The sequence below is a fragment of the Pelodiscus sinensis genome, chromosome 7, assembly GCF_049634645.1.
Source record: "Pelodiscus sinensis isolate JC-2024 chromosome 7, ASM4963464v1, whole genome shotgun sequence".
Lineage (NCBI taxonomy): Eukaryota > Metazoa > Chordata > Testudines > Trionychidae > Pelodiscus > Pelodiscus sinensis.
The window spans coordinates 16,203,967-16,225,307 of NC_134717.1; the positions used below are offsets into that span (position 1 = coordinate 16,203,967).

A 21,341-nucleotide genomic window follows, 5' to 3' on the forward strand; every position below is an offset into this window, starting at 1 on the left:
CAGTAAGTTATCTAATCGATTCCCCCTTCTAGTACAGAGATATTCCCTACAATATGATTAAGGTTCTACTTGTATGTTAAACATCTCAAGCAATAAGAACTTTTATTTTTCCATTGTTTCCACATTCCAAATGCACAAACACTCAAAAAAAGAATAAAAGAAATATCTAATTTTTCCACTTGTTTTGAGTGTTCAGTTTATTAATGTAATTTACTATTGAGATGGCAGATTTGGTAGGTTCACAAATCTGTACCAGACTGCTGTAAAATGCACATATCACTTTGAGCTGCTCTACTTTGACCCACAGACTCACTGAATTGAACAAAGTTTTAAAATTAAAAGTCTCGCTCTCTGTCTTCTATTTTAAGCCAAGGCAAAACTTCCCTTTACCTCAATACAGAAGAGTTTATTTTTATAAAATTCAATGGTAAGAATCTACTTTTAAAAATCTAGGTATCTAGCCAAAAAGAAAGAGGTTTCAAAAGTTTAATAACAACAACTTCTGCTATCAAGACATATTTAGGTAAAGGGATTTGGAATCAAAACAGAGCATGTACAGATTAAATACATCAGTGGTCCCCAACCTTTTGGGGCTGCCAGGCGCACAAGAATGGCTCGGACCGGCCCTGGTTAGTAGGTGGGCACACATTAATGCCCTGGCGGGCACCATGGCACCCACGGACGCCGCGTTGGGAACCACTGGAATACATGTCAAGTTAGCAGCTAAACCTCAGTTCCAAAAACTAGTGAATTCAAATGCCTATTTTAAAGAAAAGGCATGACTTGCTTAAAAAAAAGCAGAAGCAGTTTCAAAACCCACTAGGACCATAAAAAAATGCACATGCTAATATGCTATCCAGGAGATTCAGCATGTAAATGGGACAACATCAAACAGGCGAATAAACTGATCGATTGATCAATGTTCTACTAGTGAGAGAGCTCAGGTATCAGTTATGAAAAAGCTAATGCATCATCAAATTACATTACATACACCGTTTATATACTTTGAAAATCACTATAAACATAGTGTGGTGCAATTTGTGGCTGGTTGAAGATTCTGATGTAGGTCTCCTGCTGACCTAATTTTTATGGCATTCCTGCAAAAAATACATGAAGAAATTATACATATGGTTTAATTACAAAACAACAAATGTTTCTTACTGTTAAGCCATTAAACAGGGGAAATTATTTGTACAAGTCTCACAGCTATAAATCTTACTGGATAATAATTTACAATAGCAGTAACCAAGGGACTAAAAATATGAGCATTACCAAGTGGATAAGGAATCTTAAAGACAGTGATAAATAAGCAGATGCCATGAAGGAAGGCTGGCAAAGATTTAAATATCTGTACACTTGTGAAAAAATATGGGGAATTATGCAGAGAATACAGAGTTCCTGTCTTGCTTGCCATACCTAGAATGTCAAAGATGGAAAATTCTCAAAGTAAGAAATTTGTTTTTGGAAAATAAATTACTGTTCTAATTAAATTATCCAGTTAATGTCCTTCTCCTACAGAACCTAATTCTCCATGATGCTGAACAGTACCATGCTTTCATCTCACTTCCCTGGGAGTTGAGCGTGCTCAGCATTGGACTGAAAGTGCTCAACACCACACATGTCCTAAATATATGCACATGGGTCTTGCTTTAAAATACTGAGCAGGATTTTCAAAAGTGCTCAGTATTTGCCTAAATGTTCCTATTGAAGGAAATGGGAAAACTTTCATTGAGAGTAGAGCTTGGCCAATGCTGAATGTTTTTGACAATACCATGAATTACAGATGTACTTTCCTTGCCATATGTCCAGCGAGGAAGAGGGGCTTAAAAAGAGGATGATGATGATGATGTGGAGCCATAAGGCTGCTGGGAAAATGAAATGAAAGAGAAATGTCTGGCTGCCTAATCCGTGACCTTAAAACCCCAAAACCAAATAGGGGCTGACTCACAGAAAAGGAATTACCGGATGAGAGATTGAACTATCATGCCTGTACAAGGCAAGAATTGCCTGTGATAAGCCAAGAACTGACTACAAGTGCATTCAACTCAAGAAAACACATTGGTCAGGGAAAGTTAAGGGAGTTGACTCCAGCAGCAGGACTCCAGGTAGTACTGTACATGCTGGGCAATACTGTAATACAAAAGAACTCCATGTTTCTAAAACTAAACTACAGTTTTATTAGAACTGTTTACAGAAATGCTGCAACAACAGTTAGAAGAACAATTCTAGGCATGTGCACAGTTAGGCTATATCTACACTGCATGCTTATTTCAAAAGAACAGAGTATGTGTCCACACAGCAAGCCCACTATTTCAAAATAATTTTGAAATAACGTGCTTCTTACTCTGACTTCTGTAACCCTCCTGTCACCAGGAGTAAGGGAAGTCGAAGGAAGAATGTTCTTCCTTCGACTTCCTGCTGTATAACCAGTGCCAAAAGCTGAGTTAAGGTACTTTGACTTCAGCTACACAATTAACCTAGCTGAAGTTAACTCGACTTTAGCCTGCAGGGTAGACCATAGCCCCTGCTCAGGTGCATGCCTGAACACAAAAAATTCTCCGCCAGCCCACCTACTTTGCAGAGCCACACAGCAGCACTCAGCTTCTGGGTGGAAGGTGAGTAGTGTGGCAAGTGGCTGCTCCGGGCCGGGGCTGGCTGAGGCAGCATGGTAGAGGGTTGCTGGGGGTGCAGCTAAGGCCGCATGGTGGCAGTGACCGGAGCCTGCTCTGGCAGCCGGGGCCAGACCCGGTACCTGCCATGTGGTGACTGCGGCCTTAGAATTTGCCCCTACAATGGAGCCAACTCCCTGAGACCATGGTAAAAAGGTGATCAGGTCTGGCTCCTGATTTGATGCCAACCTCTCAAATAGCCACACAAAGCAATTGCAAAAGCAGCAGTCCAAGCTGAAGTGGATCACAGGTCATGTTATGTGGCTGTGTACTCAGGACAGCAGTGAAGACAAAACCAAAAACCAATGCAGAATGGTTCAGTCTCTTGTCCAACTTTACTACTGGCTCTGCCTTCCCATTACTTTTTGATTACCCAGGAGAAGTTATCTTGTGCTAAAATTCCAATTTGATGCTGAGTCATTTGAATTCTGATGCGGCGTACTGTGACCTGCAGTCTGAGTACAGCATTTTGGGAATGGTGTAATTTCCAAAATGCAGCATCAGTTGTCAGATCATAGTTCTTGCTTGAGTGTCCTCCATGCAGTCCCTTTCCGGAAAATGGAGTAGTTACTTACTGTAACCAGGTACAGTACTTCCTGCTATTATTAGGGAATAGGTCTGTAATCTAGCCTTTTTCCAATGTCAGGTTCAGATTTCATGAAGCTGTAGAGTCTCCTTCTGTGGGTGATCCCCACACTCTGTTCTCCCCTCGCACTGTTCCAACTGGGCATTTATATGTGGGTGTGTCCCACAGATACACTTCCTCTTTCATCTCAAGCACACTAGAGAACAGTCCCTAGGGGATACTGGGCAAAACTATATAAATGAATACATGAAACTGGGCTGAACTAATGTTGAACTATCAATGTTAATTCTGGCATTTCCTAAATTATGACTGCTTGACTTTGCAATGTCAGAGTTATTTTATTGGTGGTGGGTGGGGGGGTGTGCATCATGTTTATCCAAAATTTTAGACACAAAGGACACTGGAGACAAAAATAAGAGAATGATTGTGAAACTCCCACAGTTGAGGAGTCTGCAAAACCCAGGCTATAATTCACTTACATGCAGCATACACTAAAAGTGTCCCTTAGCAACACTAATTTCACCTTGTTAAAATAAAGACAATATTTTCATTCTAACCAAACAGTGAGACAGAAGAAGCAAACTCAGCCCATAGAAAGGCTAGTACAAGATGGAGAGGTTGTGATTGAAATAAATTCAGCATTTCTGAATCACCTAGAAATCAGTGTGGTTTTAGCTCTCTTGATATAGTTTACTACTGAGCAAAGTGATGGGGTATGAACAAAATAGAACTCACCATATAAGGGTCCACAGTGGGTATAAAATTAGCCGAGGGGGATATAAGAATGCAACAGGTTTGATGGGAAGAAAAATGAAAATAGAAACACAAGTTATATTTTTTTAAAATGCCATGAAACCATTGTTATGATCAGGGCTTGCCGAACCGCGGCAAGCCCCACTCACCAGCTGCGCTGTCTGGCGATCTGCACATGCCCGAACCCGGGTTCTTCCGGGTTGCCACGAGCGAGTAGATTGCATTATTTGTTGAGCCCTGGTTATGATTATCTTGTCAATGAAGTTATCTTCACAAACTCTTACCATTGTAGCTTCCCTGTCTCCTCCTCCTATTATTCTCCCTATGATTGGGAGTTCCTCTTCCCTGCACTCAGGAATGCTGCTATCACCCCCTCTTTAAAAATAATCCTCACTTCACCTACCTGCTTGCCAATGACTACTCCATCTCTAGCTTCTCATCAACAAGCTTCTGAAGTAAGAGTTCTGACTCATCTTTCACTGCTTCCACTTGCAAAATCTCCTCTATGGTTTTCAGTCTGGTTTTGGACCCAAAAAGAATTTTCTCTTTTTCCTGTATAGTAACTATTAATTGTCCTAAAACATAAGGATAATTATGTCCGCAATAGCCAGCACAAGGTGTTAAACCACAAGTTAAGTTGTTTGATAAAGCTACTGACAAATTCATTTTAATTGTTGATGCGTTATTAAGGATTTTGATAACAAGGCCACAATTCCTTTGCAATTAATACTGCTTTCTGGCAAATGCTTTTCTAGTGGTTTTAACCCAAGCAAAAAGATAATGCTCTCAAAACTATTTGTACATAAAAAGATTTTTTGAAGACATTGCTATTTTTAATTAAGAATTGTCTATAGTAGTATATATTCAATCCGTGGATAGTAGAAAAATTCTGCAGTTATGCATTTAGCAATTTTCCATAATAACCATGCCATACTAAAAATGTTGCCTGATTAGTGGTTAGGATCATAATACCCTACCAACCAGAGGATTCAGAATGAAGAGTGAATGTTAAGATTCTTGATTTAGTAAAATCTTTTCAATAGGGAAATCAGTGGGTAGATGACTACACGATTAACTGATAAGCCTGGGTTTTCAGTTCATCTTGTCGACTACATGCATGTCTCCCCCTCCCCCACTGCCTCTGTATTAAGCCAACTCCCCACGAAAGCCCAATCTGCCTGCTCCCCTCCACTCTCACGCTGCTGCCTCTGATAGAGAGACAGCAGCACAGAGAGTGAGGGGGGCAGGTGGGAGTTGATATATGTGGAGAAAAGCCAGCTCTCCGCACATGCTGGCTCCAGGGACCAATGTTCTCTCTAAGCAGTGGGGTAGCACAGCTGCACAGGTGATTAACCAGCCCCATGCAGTCAGAGGATCAGGACTCCTGATTGAGCAGGGCTGATTAATCACCTGTGAAGCTGTGCTGCTGTGCAACTCAGAGGGAACACAGCTGAGGACCCGCCTCCCTCCCCTCCTCCCCCTTGCTTCCTCCTACAGAGGCCAGTGCTGGAAAGGAGCCTGCTTTTAAGCTAGCTCACCCCAGGCTCTGGCGCTGTGAAGCTGCCTTCCCCTCCCATCCCACGCTGCTGTCTCTATAGAAGAAAGGAGTGCGGGGGGGGGGGGGTGGCAGGTGTCCAAGCTCCCCATGAACAGGGGCTGCTCCATGCCAGAACAGCATCTGTCCGCGAAGATCTCAGACCTCCTCCTCTCTCCCTCTACCCCCCCCCCCCCCAGACAGAGGCTGCTTCCACCCTACACTGCTGCCTCTATATCAGAAGCAGCACAGGGCTGCTGGTGGGAGATGGTCTTCATAGGGAGCTGCTTTTTAAACTAGCACCCCTCATGGACCAGCTTCTGCCTGCCACCCTGCCCTGCTGCCAGGACCTCTATGGTGGCATTCTCGGAAATGTTTCCAGTTCCACGCGCAGGGCCAGGTAGGCAGGCAGAGCTTCAGAGTCTCAATGCGTGGATGAGACAATGGTGTAGGGAAGAGGGGTTTGGATTTATTAGGAACTTGGGACACTTTTGGGAGAGGGGGAGCCTATACAGGAGGGATGGGCTCCACCTAAACCAGGGTGGAACCAGACTGCTGGCACTAAACATTAAAAAGGCCGTAGAGCAGTTTTTAAACTAAGAGATGGGGGAAAGCCGATTGGTGTGGAGAAGCACGTAAATCGGATGGAGACTTCTCTTAGAGGAGAATCCATTGATAGAGATTCTCTAAGCTGTAGTCAGAAAGAGAGGATGGGAAAAGGACAGGAGGGGAGAGGACAAACCATGGGCCAGAGCAGACAAACAACCGCATATAAAAGAATCCAATGCATCAGGGAAGGGCAGACAAATAAGCAGTGGCAAATTTGTAAAGTGCTTCTACACAAATGCTAGGAGTCTGACTAATAAGATGGGTGAACTAGAGTACCTAGTATTAAAGGAGGAGATTGACATAATAGGCATCACTGAAACCTGGTGGAATGAGGAAAATCTGTGGGACGCAATCATACATAAAATATATCGAAAGAATAGAGCAGGCCAGGTGGTGGCGGAGTGGCACTGTATGTGAAAGATAATGTAGAATCAACTGAAATAAAAATATTAAATGAATCAACATGTTCAATAGAATCGCTATGGATAGTAATTCCATGCTCCAATAACAAGAAATTAGTACTAGGGATATATTACTGACCACCTGACCAAGACAGCGATAGTGACATTGAAATGCTGAGAGAGATTAGACAGGCTACCAAAATAAAGAACTCTATAATAATGGGGGATTTTAATTATCCCCATATTGACTGGATACATGTCACCTCAGGAGGAGAAGCAGAGAAAAAATTCCTCAATGGATTAAATGACTGCTTCTTGGAGCAGCTGGTACAGGAGCCCACAAGGGGAGAGGCAATTCTCGATTTAGACCTGAATGGAGCGCAGAATCAGGTCCAGGAGATAACCGTTACAGGACCACTTGGGAATAGTGACCATAATAAAATAACATTTAATATTCCTGTGGTGGAAAGAACACCTCAGCACTCCAGCACTCTAGCATTTAATTTCAAAAAGGGGAATTTAACTAACCGCCTCATTTTTGTGTAACAGATATTAAAAGGCCAGTGACTAGAGCCAAATCCCTGCAAGCTGCATGGAAACTTTTTAAAGACACCATAATAGAGGCCCAACTTAAATGTATAGCCCAAATTAAAAAACATAGCAAGAGACCTAAAAAAGAGTCACCGTGGCTTAACCACCATGTAAAAGAAGCAGCGAGGGACAAAAATGCATCTTGTAAGAAGTGGAAGTCCAATCCCAGTGAGATAAATAGAAAGGAACATAAACACTGTCAAATCAAGTGTAAAAATGTAATAAGAAAAGCAAAAAAAGATTTTGAGGAACAGCTAGCCAAAAACTCAAAAAGAAATAACAAAATGTTTTTTAAGTACATTAAGAGCAGGAAGCCCGCTAAAAAACCTGTGGGTCCCCTAGACAATCGAGATATGAAAGGAGCAATCAAGGATGATAAAGCCATTGCGGATAAACGAAATGATTTTTTTGCTTCTGTCTTCACGGCTGAGGATGTTAGGAAGATTCCCAAATCTGCACCGTCCTTTGTGGGTAATGAATCTGAGGAACTGTCCCAGACTGAAGTGTCATTAGAGGAGCTTTTGGAACAAATAGAAAAACTTAACAAATCTCCGGGACCGGATGGCATTCATCCAAGGGTTCTAAAAGAACTCAAATGGGAAATTGCTTAACTATTATCTGTGGTTTGTAACCTATCCTTTAAATCGGCTTCCGTATCTAATGACTAGAATGTAGCCAACATGACACCAATATTTTAAAAGGGCTCTAGAGGCGATCCTGGCAATTACAGACCAGTAAGTCTAACTTCAGTACCGGGCAAATTAGTCGAAACAATAGTAAAGAATAAAGTTGTGAGGCATGTAGAAGAACATAATTTGTTGGACAAAAGGCAACATGGTAAAGGGAAATCATGTCTTACTAATCTATTAGAGTTGTTTGAAGGGGTTAACAAACATGCAGACAAAGGGGATACAGTAGATATAGTATACTTAGATTTTCAGAAAGCCTTTGACAAGGTCCCTCACCAAAGGCTCTTGTGTAAATTACATGGCCATGGGATAAGAGGGAAGGTCCTTTCTTGGATTGCGAACTGGTTAAAAGACAAGAAACAAAGCTCAGGAATAAATGGTAAATTTTCAGAATGGAGAGGGGTAACTAGTGGTGTCCCCCAAGGGTCAGTCCTGGGACCAATCCTTTTTAATTTATTCATAAATGATCTGGAGAAAGGGATAAGCAGTGAGGTGGTAAAGTTTGCAGATGATACCACTGTTTAGGATAGTCAAGACAGAAGCAGACTGTGAGAGACTCCAAAAGGATCTCACCAAACTGAGTGATTGGGCAACAAAATGGCAAATGAAATTTAATGTGGATAAGTGTAAAGTAATGCACATCGGGAAAAATAACCCCAACTATACATACAGTACGATGGGGGCTAATTTGGCTATGACAAATCAGGAAAGAGATCTTGGCGTTATCGTGGATAGTTCTCTGAAAAGTTCCACACAGTGTGCAGCGGTGGTCAAAAAGGCAAATAGGATGCTAGGAATTATTAAGAAAGGGATAGAAAACAAGACACCGAATATCTTACTGCCCCTGTATAAAATTATGGTACGCCCACATCTTGAATACTGTGTACAGATGTGGTCTCCTCACCTCAAAAAAGATATTTTGGCCTTGGAAAGGGTTCAGAAAAGGGCAACTAAAATGATTAGGGGTTTGGAACGGGTCCCATATGAAGAGAGGTTAAAGTGACTGGGACTTTTCAATTTAGAAAAGAGGAGACTGAGGGGGGTTATGATAGAGGTATATAAAATCATGAGTGGCGTGGAGAGGGCAGATAAAGAAAAGTTATTTATTAGTTCCCATAATAGAAGAACTAGAGGACACCAAATGAAATTAATGGGTAGCAGGTTTAGAACTAATAAAAGAAAATTCTTCTTCACACAGCGTGTAGTCAGCCTGTGGAACTCCTTGCCAGAGGAAGCTGTGAAGGCTAGGACTATAACAGAATTTAAAGAGAAGCTAGATAATTTCATGGAGGTTAGATCCATAAAAGGCTATTAGCCAGGGGACAGAAGTGGTGTCCCTGGCCTCTGTTTGTCAGAGGCTGGAGAAGGATGGCAGGAGACAAATCTCTGATCTTTGTCTTCGGTCCACCCTCACCTGGTGCTGGCCACTGTCGGCAGACAGGCTACTGGGCGAGATGGACCTTTGGTCTGACCCAGTACGGCCGTTCTTATGTTCTGATACAGAGGCAGCAGCACAGAGTTGCAGAGGGCTCCCCAGAAGTGGAGCCAGGAGCACATTGACTGCCCTCCTGCCCCCAGAGCTATCAAATAGTCATTTAACTGCTGAAATTTGATATAGTTACATGACTATTCAATTCATGACTACTTTTTAATGTCCTGGGTCAAATTTGCAAATGTACACACAAGAATGCGTGTTCAAATCACTGAACATACAACTTTGTGCAATATCACTTGTACATGAAAATGATAAAATGTACATGTCCAAAGAAAGTCTGTAGTCAATTGTGCTGCTAGGTTTGCATGGGGAACATTTGCCTGTGTAAATGATATATATGCAGAAGTGATAGAGTTACACAAATACATAGCAAGGAATTTGCAAATAAATTTGTGTATGTAGAAATGTAGATCTTGTTTGGACAATTTAGACTACAGAATATATTGGAAGAAGGATCACGAGGGGGCATGTTTATATTGGAGAAAAACGCAAGAGTTAAGTTAAAAAATAGATGTGAAGCAGATATAAATTATGAAGGCAGTCTTCCATGATAGAACAAAAGATCTGCTCCTACACCTGTCCTACACACCTGGGATGAGGTCCCAACACCCTGATTCCAATCTCCTGCTCCAATAACTATTAGAACACTTGTGATGGATAGAAGTGCTGGCCAGCACTCAGTGATTAAGGGTTAAACTCAAGGGTGTTAGCAGAGGGTCAGAAGAACCAATAGGATACAGTGCTGAAATTTGAATTGGATATAGATACCTGGTCTGCTCTTCCTTTGTATGACTTCTAAGTTAAGGACTGAAGGGAGCAACATGTAGTAATCAGAATTACCATGCCTACAAGGAATTTGGGGCATGGAAGTGGACTGAACCAGGAAGGGATCGTAAGTAAATAAAGGGAAAGTGTGTATTTAGTTGCAATCAGGGCATTTCTTCTTTGATCCAGGAGGCATAAGGGATATGTTGAAAAAGGCTTTCTTGACAGATCCCCCTCTAGACTGCCACTTTTTGCTGACAAAGTGCTGTGTCGGCAAAACGTGGCAGCCATTTTTATGCAAATTAGGCACAGGATATTTAAATCCCTGCCTCATTTGCAATGTTGACCTGCCTAATCTGCATCCCTCTGCCAACAGAGGGATACAGTCTAGACATACCCTAAGAGTGTATCCAGAGATGTTCTCTGTGTTTTAATGTGTTTTACTCAGTTGCTCGTAACACCTAGCAACCAAGTACACTTTATCAAGTATATCTTTTGTTTTATTAACAAAATCATCTTTTTTAAGGCAATAATTTGATTCTTGGGTCCTAGAAAGAAATAGTAGGTCTGTCTTCGGGTGTTTCTGCCTAGTCTGAGAGGTCAGCTATCAAAGATACAGTTTGTTTTCCTTTTTCTTTTTCCAAGCTCTCTTGAGGCAGAGGAGCTTGGGGTAGTAATAGTGAAGGAAGTCCAAGTGCTTTCTTCCTGGGTTCAAGAGGAAAGGGGTTTGTTTCATTTGGTGGTGGCAGCTACCCCCCAAGGTCAGTAAATCTGTGACTCTGGGGAGTTTTTGTAAGCAGAGCCTATAGAGGCAAGGTATTTAAGACCTCTCGTGGGCCCCTATCTTCTGCACTCGGAGTGCCAGAGTGGGGAACAGCCCTGACAGCACTTTATAAAAAAATGTGGAACAGCTTCCACAGGAAAGCCTGAGAGAGAATTACCCCAGAATAGTGGCAAGGACATTCACCCACAATGTGATAGATGTAAATCAGGCAGAGTGATAACTTGAAGGTGGGTTTCCCACATCCCACTTGAGTGCATTAGCCACAGGGCTATAGAGTATAAGGAAGCAGTAGCTGCTGCTACTACCTCTACCACCAGTTTAACTATAGTGCTTCCAAATGTCTTTGTTTGTAATAAAAAATCATGTAACAACATAAAAAAAACATTTAAACAGGCTGAAAACTAAATAAAATGTTTATTTTCAAGTTAAATGAAACATTTTGTTTAACCATATTTTTGGTGGGAGTAGGGAGTGTTTTGGTTTGGTATTTTGCCAAGACAAAAAAGTATTTTGTGTTCATTAGTTTCAGCCACGGAACCAAAAAAAAATCAATATTCACACTGCTTGAATAATAGCAGTAATTGTATATATTCTCACTGTATTAAGCACACTGATCAGTGTATATGTCTCATAAATAATGGGGGGCAAACATTGTGACCTTAGAAAATATATATCACTTTTATTTAATCATAAGTTACTGTGAGCTTTGTATTTTAGTTTAAATTTAAAATGATACAGACTTCAAAATGTCCTTTGTCTGTTCTTCATTGATTGCTGTTAAACTAAATGTTTCTCATTCTGTAATCAATACTTCTTTACGAAAATAAACCCAGGCACTGACAAACAACTATGCAGCATATTGCAGCTTTCCTGGTAGTGGACTTTGACAGCATAAAAACCTAATACCCCCAATGAATTCAAAAAGATGTGCTTTGGTTTTTGTACTTATTACAATTTTTACAAGCTGCTTACATCTGAGTAATTTTCCAGTAACAAGACTATTAAATTAGGCAACTGTTGAATCGTGAACTTACCGACATCAGTGATTAATATGCTTTGTTCATTATTATTGTTTTAAATTGTACTGCTAATGTTGGTAGCATTTTTTAAGCTTTTCCAGTGCTGAAGTTATAGATCTATTTATATCAGTGTGAAGCTGTAGGCTAGTTATTCAGGAGTTTTTTGTTGGAAATCAGGGAGTAACATATTATATAGAGCTATACATCTTTAAACATTAGACTTTAATTTTGTGTGGTTGCTTTGCAGTGAAAGAGAAATAGACCTGTATCTGATAGATATTATTTATGCTACCGTGCTAGATCCTGCCATGAGTGCAGGGGACTGCACTTGATGACCTCTCAATGTTCCTTCCAATTCAATAATTCTATGCTACTGAAGCTCAAGATGAGAACTTCTTGATTCACTCTAGTTCTTGTTCTTAACTTTTTCCAATTATTTCTTAATGTCATAATCTCTCCCACAATCCATTCCCATTAAAGCTCCAGAACAGCAGGATCTACAATTACAGCACAGAAAGCAGAGCGTGAGAATAAAAACAGCATTACCGGTGACTGATGCCTTCGGTCTTGCCTTAAGCTCTTTATTCTAAAAAGGCAAAAGTTCTAAAGAACAATATTCTGGCTCCTCAATATACATCAGGAAAATCCAGAGAGTCCTAAACCATTTGAATGGTCAAAAAGTATTTTGTAGTACTGCTTTATTACAGGCAGTCCCCAAGTTACGTGGATCCGACTTATGTCGGATCCCTACATATGAACGGGACTTTTCTCGCCCCGGAGGATGCGGGCGGCGGGACTGCCTAGAGCACTGCAGTCCCGCCGCCCGCGTCCTCCGCAGCGAGAAAAGCTGCTCCGCGTCTCGTCTGCTGGGGGGGGCTTGTGTCCTCCGCGGCTTTGCCCCGCATCTCCCTGGTCTGCTGGGGGGCCCCCCCAGCAGACCAGGGAGACGCGGAGCGGCTTTTCTCCCCACGGAGGACGCAGTCCTGCCACCCGCGTCCTCCGCGGCGAGAAAAGCCTGGTCTGCTGGGGGGGAGCGCACTAGCTGCGCCCCCCCCCAGCAGACCAGGGAGAAGTGGAGCAAAGCCGCGGAGGACACGGGCTACTGGACTAACCCGGCAGCACCCCAGCTGCTCTGCCCCAAGCGTCCCCAAGTCAGCCACTGCTGAAACTGACTATAAGTGCTAAGTGTTGAGCGGAGCTGTGTTCTGAGGTATCCATAGTGAGCTGTGGTGTACTGTTCCTTTGAGACATTCTATGAATGTCCAGTACATATGGGGCCGAATTCAACAGAGAGATGTTCAGAGCATTCAGGAGTTAAGAGTGTGCCTATTGGCAGCCTGTATGAGGGCCAACAAAGCCTGCACAGGCTAAAAGGGGAGTGTTTGCATTGCCTGTAACGGGGAGTATCAGGGAGCTGCCCCCTTGACAGGCACAGCTAAGGATCTCTCATGCTAAAAGAAGGTGCTAGCAAGCTGCTTTGCAACCCTAACGTGTATCACACCTAAAAACAAACATTTAATAAATCAGAACAAATGGCTTCAATTTTTGTTAAACATAACCCATCTTCTGTTGCATGAGCAAACCCCAAATACATTTGTTCAGTGAGGAGCAGTTACAAGTTTTGCTTGCTTCGAAGAGAAATGAAGAGCTTTTATTATTACTGGTTGATATTTTAATGACAATAGACCATAAATTGCATGGCTTATATTCTTAGAATATGGCATTATTTCAAAATAATTCAAGTAAATTAAAAGAGTTTTCCTGCTACAGTTACTACTTCCATATAAAATATCATACCAGCTTTCATTAGGCAGTAGCTCAAAATTGCCACCAAGTGGCAGGACAGCAACTTAATTTAGCTGTATTTATACGGCACTGGAACAATTTTAATTGTATCTGTGCAAGAAAATAACTGCTGCTCTGAAGCTCCTCTTTCATTATAATTGTACAATTAATCTGTATTTAGAAATTTAGAAAGCTTTTACATATGCAGTACTGTATATACAGTTGAGCTTCAGGCGGCATTTGTTTTAGAAGTGAAAATTACTTTAAATAACAAACTTTCTGGAAATACTATCTTTCCCTTTAACTGTGGTATACAGCCAACACTCAGTTGGCAGCTGGGGGGGGAAGGGTTCATTTTTACTGCCAAATGGCCATTTAATTGTGTGAAACAGGCAACCCAGATCACATAAAATTGGAGTCACCATTGAAACCATTCAGTCTTCCAAAGACTAATAAACTAGAAGTTACAATGTGGACTTCTTTTACTATCTTTCTTGGAGACACTGCTCTAGACATAATAGCAGTCATATATAACCCACTACAGAAATACAAACCATTTCCAGGTATGCAATATGCATATAAAACATCTGAATCCCTGGGTAGACATCTTCTCTTTTTCACTTACTGAACTTTTCAAAAACGGTATAAACATTGAATTTGCAATGCTGAATGAAGGGAAACAAACATATTTGTCAGCCCTTTCTCTTTATGGAAATGTTTATTATTCAGTATAACTTAGAAATCAGTTTTAATTTTTGATCTTTAGTTCTAACATAATTAGTTTTGCATTTTGAGCTGTATATTCTTTCCTTTATGCATGAACACCATTGGGCGAGGTTGGTTGGGGAGGGCTTTCTTATTGAACAAGGAAGTCCCCTACAATCAGATCATGGGATTTTTATCTTAAAACCATAAAGCTTTTCAAAAACGAATTTGCAAATGTAATTGAGCTTCTAATAGCTTCTACAGATAGTAATTAAAGAAATCTCATTTCCTTAAATTAAACATAATGAAATGTTTTTCAAGATCAAATGAAAACTTAGGAATGATACTAGGGCAAAGAGAATTGGTATGAAAATCTGGTATTCAAAAATTGTTCAGCATAAGTCTAAATCAATAGCAAAATAAGTAACTGTAATAAGTAATGCATAAAACTTTTCTCCCTGCATCATGTTAACTTTTATTTGCTGATGATTACTCTATCGCTTCACCGCACAGTGTGATCACTGGGTGACTTGTTTCATAGTAAGGTAGCTAAGCAAGCAAAACAATTCCTTAAAAGTAATCACTTAACTCTCTCAATTTAAAAAAAGTGACTTTTAATTTCACTAACATAACCTGTTTCCATTGCAGGTTTATGAATTCTGAATTCATGTGCCAAAGTCCCTTCAGTATGAAAAACTTTTTATTTCCCAATTCTCTGATTTTAAAGAATTTACAATTAGAACAAAGAGATTGTGACATACTGGTATTTATTCAACAACTCATGACCCAGTAGTACAGCTACTAAATCACTGTTTTAAGAGCCAATTGGTGGTGTACCGGCACAGCAGCAATAATGGTGACTGAACCACCCTTAGGGTTGAAATATTTTATTGGATGATATACAGAATTCTTCCATACCTCAGAGGGGGTATGTCTACACTACCCCGCTAGTTCGAACTAGCGGGGTAATGTATGCATACCGAACTTGCTAATGAAGCCCGGGATTTGAATTTCCCAGGCTTCATTAGCATAAAGCCGGCGCCGCCATTTTTAAAAGCCGGCTAGTGCGAACCCCGTGCCGCGCGGCTACACGCGGCACGGGGTTCGCACTAGCCGGCTTTTAAAAATGGCGGCACCGGCTTTATGCTAATGAAGCCCGGGAAATTCAAATCCCGGGCTTCATTAGCAAGTTCGGTATGCATACATTACCCCGCTAGTTCGAACTAGCGGGGTAGTGTAGACATACCCAGAGTGTTTTATACCAGATCTGCAACTCAAACACTGAGATTTCCAAAAAGGGATGGTTAATGTGTTTCATGTATCAATTGCTATATAGTAACATAAAAGAACTCCATGGTTCCAGTGTCCTTACCTACATGCACTCTAGTTCCTGTTTATGCTGGAACATCTCTGGTACCAGGCTGATGCCCATAGAAAAAGTAAATGTGGCAGACATACTTTCCCCTTCACTGATAGTAATGCAACAATCCACAAAATTCTGTAATGTCTTTTGTATCATCTCAGTCTAGGTCAAGGGTGGGCAAAAGGGCCTCTGAGGGCCATGTCCAGCCCTCCAAGGCCCTGCCACTCCCCCCCCACAGACCAATAAGGGCCTGGGACAAGGGGACACACAGCTCCTGGTAGGGTGGGAGGAGACTTTGTGCTCTCCCCCACCCCCAAGCCCTGATTGGCCTGGAGATGGGGCAAGCGCACGAAATTTCCCCCGCCCTGTAAGGAGCACAAGGTGCTTAGAAGCGCCACACACTCTTGGCAGGGTGGGAAGAGGCCCTGATTGGCCTGGGGGCAGATGGGGGAGCACGCAAAGTATCCTTCCATCACATGGGCGCGTAGGGGGAACCTGATGGGGGAGAAAAAGGTGCTCCCCCACCCCCAGACCAGATTAGTCATGAAATTCTCAAACTAGTGTACCTTCACAACGAGATCCCTGGATTAGGCTTAGAAGAATTAAAATTGATTTCACAGATCTCACTTCTTCACAGAGATCCAAACAGTAGAATTTAAGCCCTAATGGAGCAAGAAATAAACATCTACTACGAGTCTCGGTAGAGCCTTACTCAAAAGAAGAAATACTGTAGGAAATGAACATGGTCAAGCAAAGAGTTGCAGCAAAGAACAAAAGCAAAAATTTTTGAAAAGGCAAACTTATTGCATATTCATTATGTATTCATTTTCCTTAGATATGTGGTTGTCAGTAAGTTTTACAAAATACCTTATATCAGTGGAATTTCTGCAACCAGTGGATCCAGAGCCGTATATAGTCCATGTATTATTTCTTCCTCTTTGCTCCACATTATATACAAATAGCTCTTAGTTTTCATACAATAGTGAAGCTTCCAGGTCCTAATCAAAAGTGGGGCCCTAATGCGCTAAGCTTTGCTACTCCAGTATAGCAAGATATTTGTCACCCAATGAGTTTACTCAACTGTTTGTCACCTTAATTACAACACAGCAAATACCTGCAGTCTTCTCTAGTACAATTCTGACTTGAATCTACTCTGTAATTATTTCAGCCTACAGTTAAGAACACAAACTTTGTCCAACTCTTACAAATATTTGTATTTAAAACATAATTCGTGAGCATTAAGCCTAATGTTGTTTACATTCATGCTGCTTGGATAAACTAAACCTGAAAGATAAGCTCAGAAAGACCCATTTGGCATAACATTTTATCAGAAGGAAAGATGGGGGGAAAGGATTCCTCAAGCTGCCATTACAATAACTCCGTATCTAAGTCAGTATTCTTCTCTCATGCAAGATGCATTTTCAAAATATGAATTTAAGAGGCTGAATTTCCAGATCTTCACTGCATTGTCCTGAGAGTTATTCTCCTAGCACTGAATCATGCTATTCAAAAATTAGCCTACTATAATGGCAGCACAATTCTGAAGGAAATTATTCAGATTGATTTTTAGGTAGTCTGGCTGTCTTCACATTGGTGCCTTCCAGATACTCATAATTGCAAAACAATTTCTTAGTATGTTTGCAGTAAAAGAAAAAAATGTGAAGGAACTGAAACCATGGATGGTGGGAGGAAGAACCCATGTTGTTTGTAGATATTTAGGGCCTGATTATGTCTGATTCTTCTATGACTAACACCCCAAAGTGGACTTTCATCTAACTTCTGCAACGGGATGGTGCCACCTTCCAAAAGAGTCATTAGGACAGATATGAATAACCAGTGCAACTGCTCTGACAAGGCACTAAAAGAAGGAGAGTGTTTTTTCCCTCTGTTGGTATCCCCACGAGGCAAACTCTAGCACCCATCGGTGACACATGAACCTCTCCCAGAGATTTCAGACAACTGGAGTGTGAATTGCCCACTGGCATAGGCTAGTCACAAGAATTTTGAAGCCAAGCGACTAGGGCACGTTCAGCCCCAGGGGTGAGAGAGAGGGAGATTAACTATCTACACTAAACTATTTAGACTATTACGAACTATGACTAATAAAATGAAGCTGAATAGAAAACCACTAAATAATGCCTTGCTGAAGCAAGAGATGTTTCAGCACCTGTCACGGGTGATAAGAAAGAGCTGAGAAGGTGCAGGGCTAGAAGTCTCCCCTATGCCAGCACATAAGCACGTGGCACCAGAGTGCTAGAGCCGTCCCAATAGAATCTACTGAGGGAAAAATCTCTGGCGATGGTGAATGCAACAGGCGCACACCTAACATGGGATGAACTTGAATGAGCACTCAAACAAGAAGGTACATTTAGCTTGACTGAGTCTTTGGGAGTGACCACAATATGAATATTAAATGCACTGTAGGCTGCTGGCTTGTCCCCTGCAGCCAGGAGGGACTAACACCATGCCCGAGTCTTTTTCAAGTCTCTCCCTTGTGCTATGGTTTATTAATTCAAAAACACTCCAAGACAGACAAAAAAACCCTATTCCCATGACCACCCAGGCTGAAGAGGCACAGAAGCCTGGGCCTCCCTCGGGGCCACTCACAGGAGCCAGCCTACCTTCCACAGCTCCCCCTCCAGCTGAGCTTTCTCAGTCCTTTAAAAGAATCACCTTACCTCTTTCCCAGCTGGGTCTGATAATCCATCAGAGGTGGGAGGCCCTCTGGTTCATAAAGGAGCAGCCCACTCTGGAATAAACAGTACATGAGCCCCCACAAGATTCATCATGCGAGAAAGTGTATCCCCCTCTATATATGCAAATAGTATTTTCTCCTCATATTCTCTGACATGTGCAAAAACATATGTTCTCCTACCGTAACATAAAAAGAGCAGACTTGCCATAACCAACTGGTATACCTCTTAGATCAGAAAACTATATTTGAGCTGACCGGCTGCAGGATAAAATGCAATAGATCTCCAAAAAGATCATTCCCCTTACAATTGCTTCACTGTCTTATCTCAGCTGCAGTTTACAGGTGAAATATAGAACAATACTGCAGATATGTTTTGCAAAATATGTACAAGATACTTTAGATAAGCCAAAATAGTTCCATGTCCTGAAAAATCTCATTCCTTTTGCATTTAGTGCAACCCCAAGTGGCCCTTATATGATGTTAATTATACAAACAAGGCTATGTTTGGTACAGATCCCTTTATTCTTGGGATCTATACAGTTGAGTCAGGAGCTAGCAAGACGTGTGTGACGTACATAAATGGGAACCACATGAAGAGTATTATAAAAGATTACAGTTGATTTAAGAGTGGACCTGTAAAATTTTGCATCATTCTGACAAAGCAATTGATGAACAGAGATTTGTACAAGTAAAAAGCAGAATGTTTGCTACCCACATCCCACACAGAATAAATATAATGCAATTTTTGAAGTTATTTCCTTTTAATAAAAACCTATGTGAATCCTGCCAATAGAAATAACAGATAACTGAGCTATAATGCCCTTCAAGCACCACACAGCTCCGAGGTTATCATTCCAATCACAAGAAAAAAAAACAAGAATGGTTTGAAATGTTATCAGAGCCTAAAGATTTTGAGGCAATCTGATGTCACAGATTTCACATTTACATTTCTATCTCATACTCAGCTGATATATACAATATATACTTTGTTACCAGTCACCTCCCCCACATAGCATTTTACCAGGCTCTTTATGGTACTGCTTATGAACATGTCAGTTTATTAAATGTTTCCTATGTTCACTTGTAATCCTTTTATGCTTAGAAAAGCAACAGTAAAAAATGGCACCATATTTACTCAACTGCTTCATTTAAGGCCGGGCTACTTAACACCCAGCACGCAGGCCACATGGGAGCTAAAACAAAACAGTAGTCAATATAATGATCTTCTGTTGATATGCATTTTAGTAGTTAAATTCCTAGACTGTCATTGCTCATTAAAAGTGCTGACATATGGGTGGAAATTGAGTAAATACTGCATTTTATTAATATCAGCAGCACTAGCTTAAATGGGGCCTGCGTGTTGTGTAGTCTTGCCTTAATTTTTATATTCATTCCTGTCGCAGTGAAAGAAGCTATTTGCATATATATTTGCACGTATATGCAACCACGCTTAAGTTGCGGCCCTCAGCATGTGCTGTAAGTATCACTGTGGCCCCCTGGGCTTCCAAAGTTGAGTAGCCCTGATTTAAGGATTCAACATTCTTAGCTACTTTTTTTGTAAAAAATAATACCTTTTTACAGTTTTTCACTGATATGAGCACTGCAGAGCTATCACAGCTATAGACAATGGAAAAATGTGAAATATTATTTTCTTGTGCATCTTCAACAGAATTTTAAATTAAGTTTCTACTGTGGAATCTTTACTATTGCTGAAGATGCATGCATCAGAAAGAATAAAAGCTTGTCTTTCAGATTGTAGGCTGAGTTTGCAGGTCTGATACATGGGAGAAAAGAAAATATTTTTTATCTGAAAAGTGGGCAAATTGTATATATTAGTTAAGAGACAATACAACTAGAGTCACACGATGCATCACTTTTCAGAGCATAATTACACTTGTTCTGAGTTATACTTTTGCTATCTCATTAGCTCACAGCTCTCTACTACTCCCGGCCCACCCCCAGGTTCCTTAGGAGATAAAGCAGCAGCAGGAGTTAGACTACAAAAACTTTTTTTTTCAAATAGCCTCTTTTCTCTGTTAGAGCAGCAGAGCTAGATTCACTATTGTGACAGAATTCCTACTGATAGGAGACCTCTGTCCCTTGATTTTTGTTTTACCATTTCTGTGTCTACTGCCTGCCATATATATATTGTTTAATCATATCAAATGACTGTTTCTCCTGACCTATTACTTAGCCTTACACACATCTGTAGATGCTGACTTGATGCAAAGCACGATAACTATATTGACATTTGTTCCAGCCTAAGAGTCCATTAAAAGCATTCGAACCATGCTCAAATTTTAAAGTGTGAAATTGCTTTGTACAATGTCCCAATTGCATCACTTTTCAAAGGTACTGTCTTATATATCTACAGAAGATTTTACGGTGTTATCATTTAGAAACTGCTTACTTGAACAAAAGTTACCATTTATTGCTTTTGCTGCAAAATAAATTACATCACCATTAAATTACCAACTAGCTCCATCAGGCTCATAATTCTTGCGTAGTATGGATGGCCAACATGGATGGCCTAGTGATTAAAACATAGGAATGTGTCTCAGAAGATCTGGATTCACTTATAGGCTCTACCACGCATTTTCTGTATAACCTTGGAAAATCACTTATCTGGACCTCAGTTTCCCATCCAACAAACAAAAGGTAGAATGACAATACTTGCATACTGTATCTGCCTTTATTTATACTGTAATCTCTTTGAGATAGCGAATATCTCTTTCTGTGTGTGTCTATATAGTGCCTAGCACAATCAGGGTTTGAACTCAGCTGCTATAATACATAACAATAAAGTGCTTCGAAGTCTACCCAGATCTCTAATCTGGTATCAAATCCCATATACTAAGAACATAACTGAAACAGTAAATAGGTTTTTCTTAATACAAT

The 21,341-nt window shown here is 40.9% G+C and overlaps 1 protein-coding gene across 11 annotated transcripts in view; it reads right to left on the reverse strand.

Moving 5' to 3' along the window:
* NCKAP5 (NCK associated protein 5) overlaps positions 1 to 21,341 on the reverse strand; it is a 652,533-nt gene that overhangs the window by 335,174 nt on the left and 296,018 nt on the right. The window lies entirely within an intron of this gene.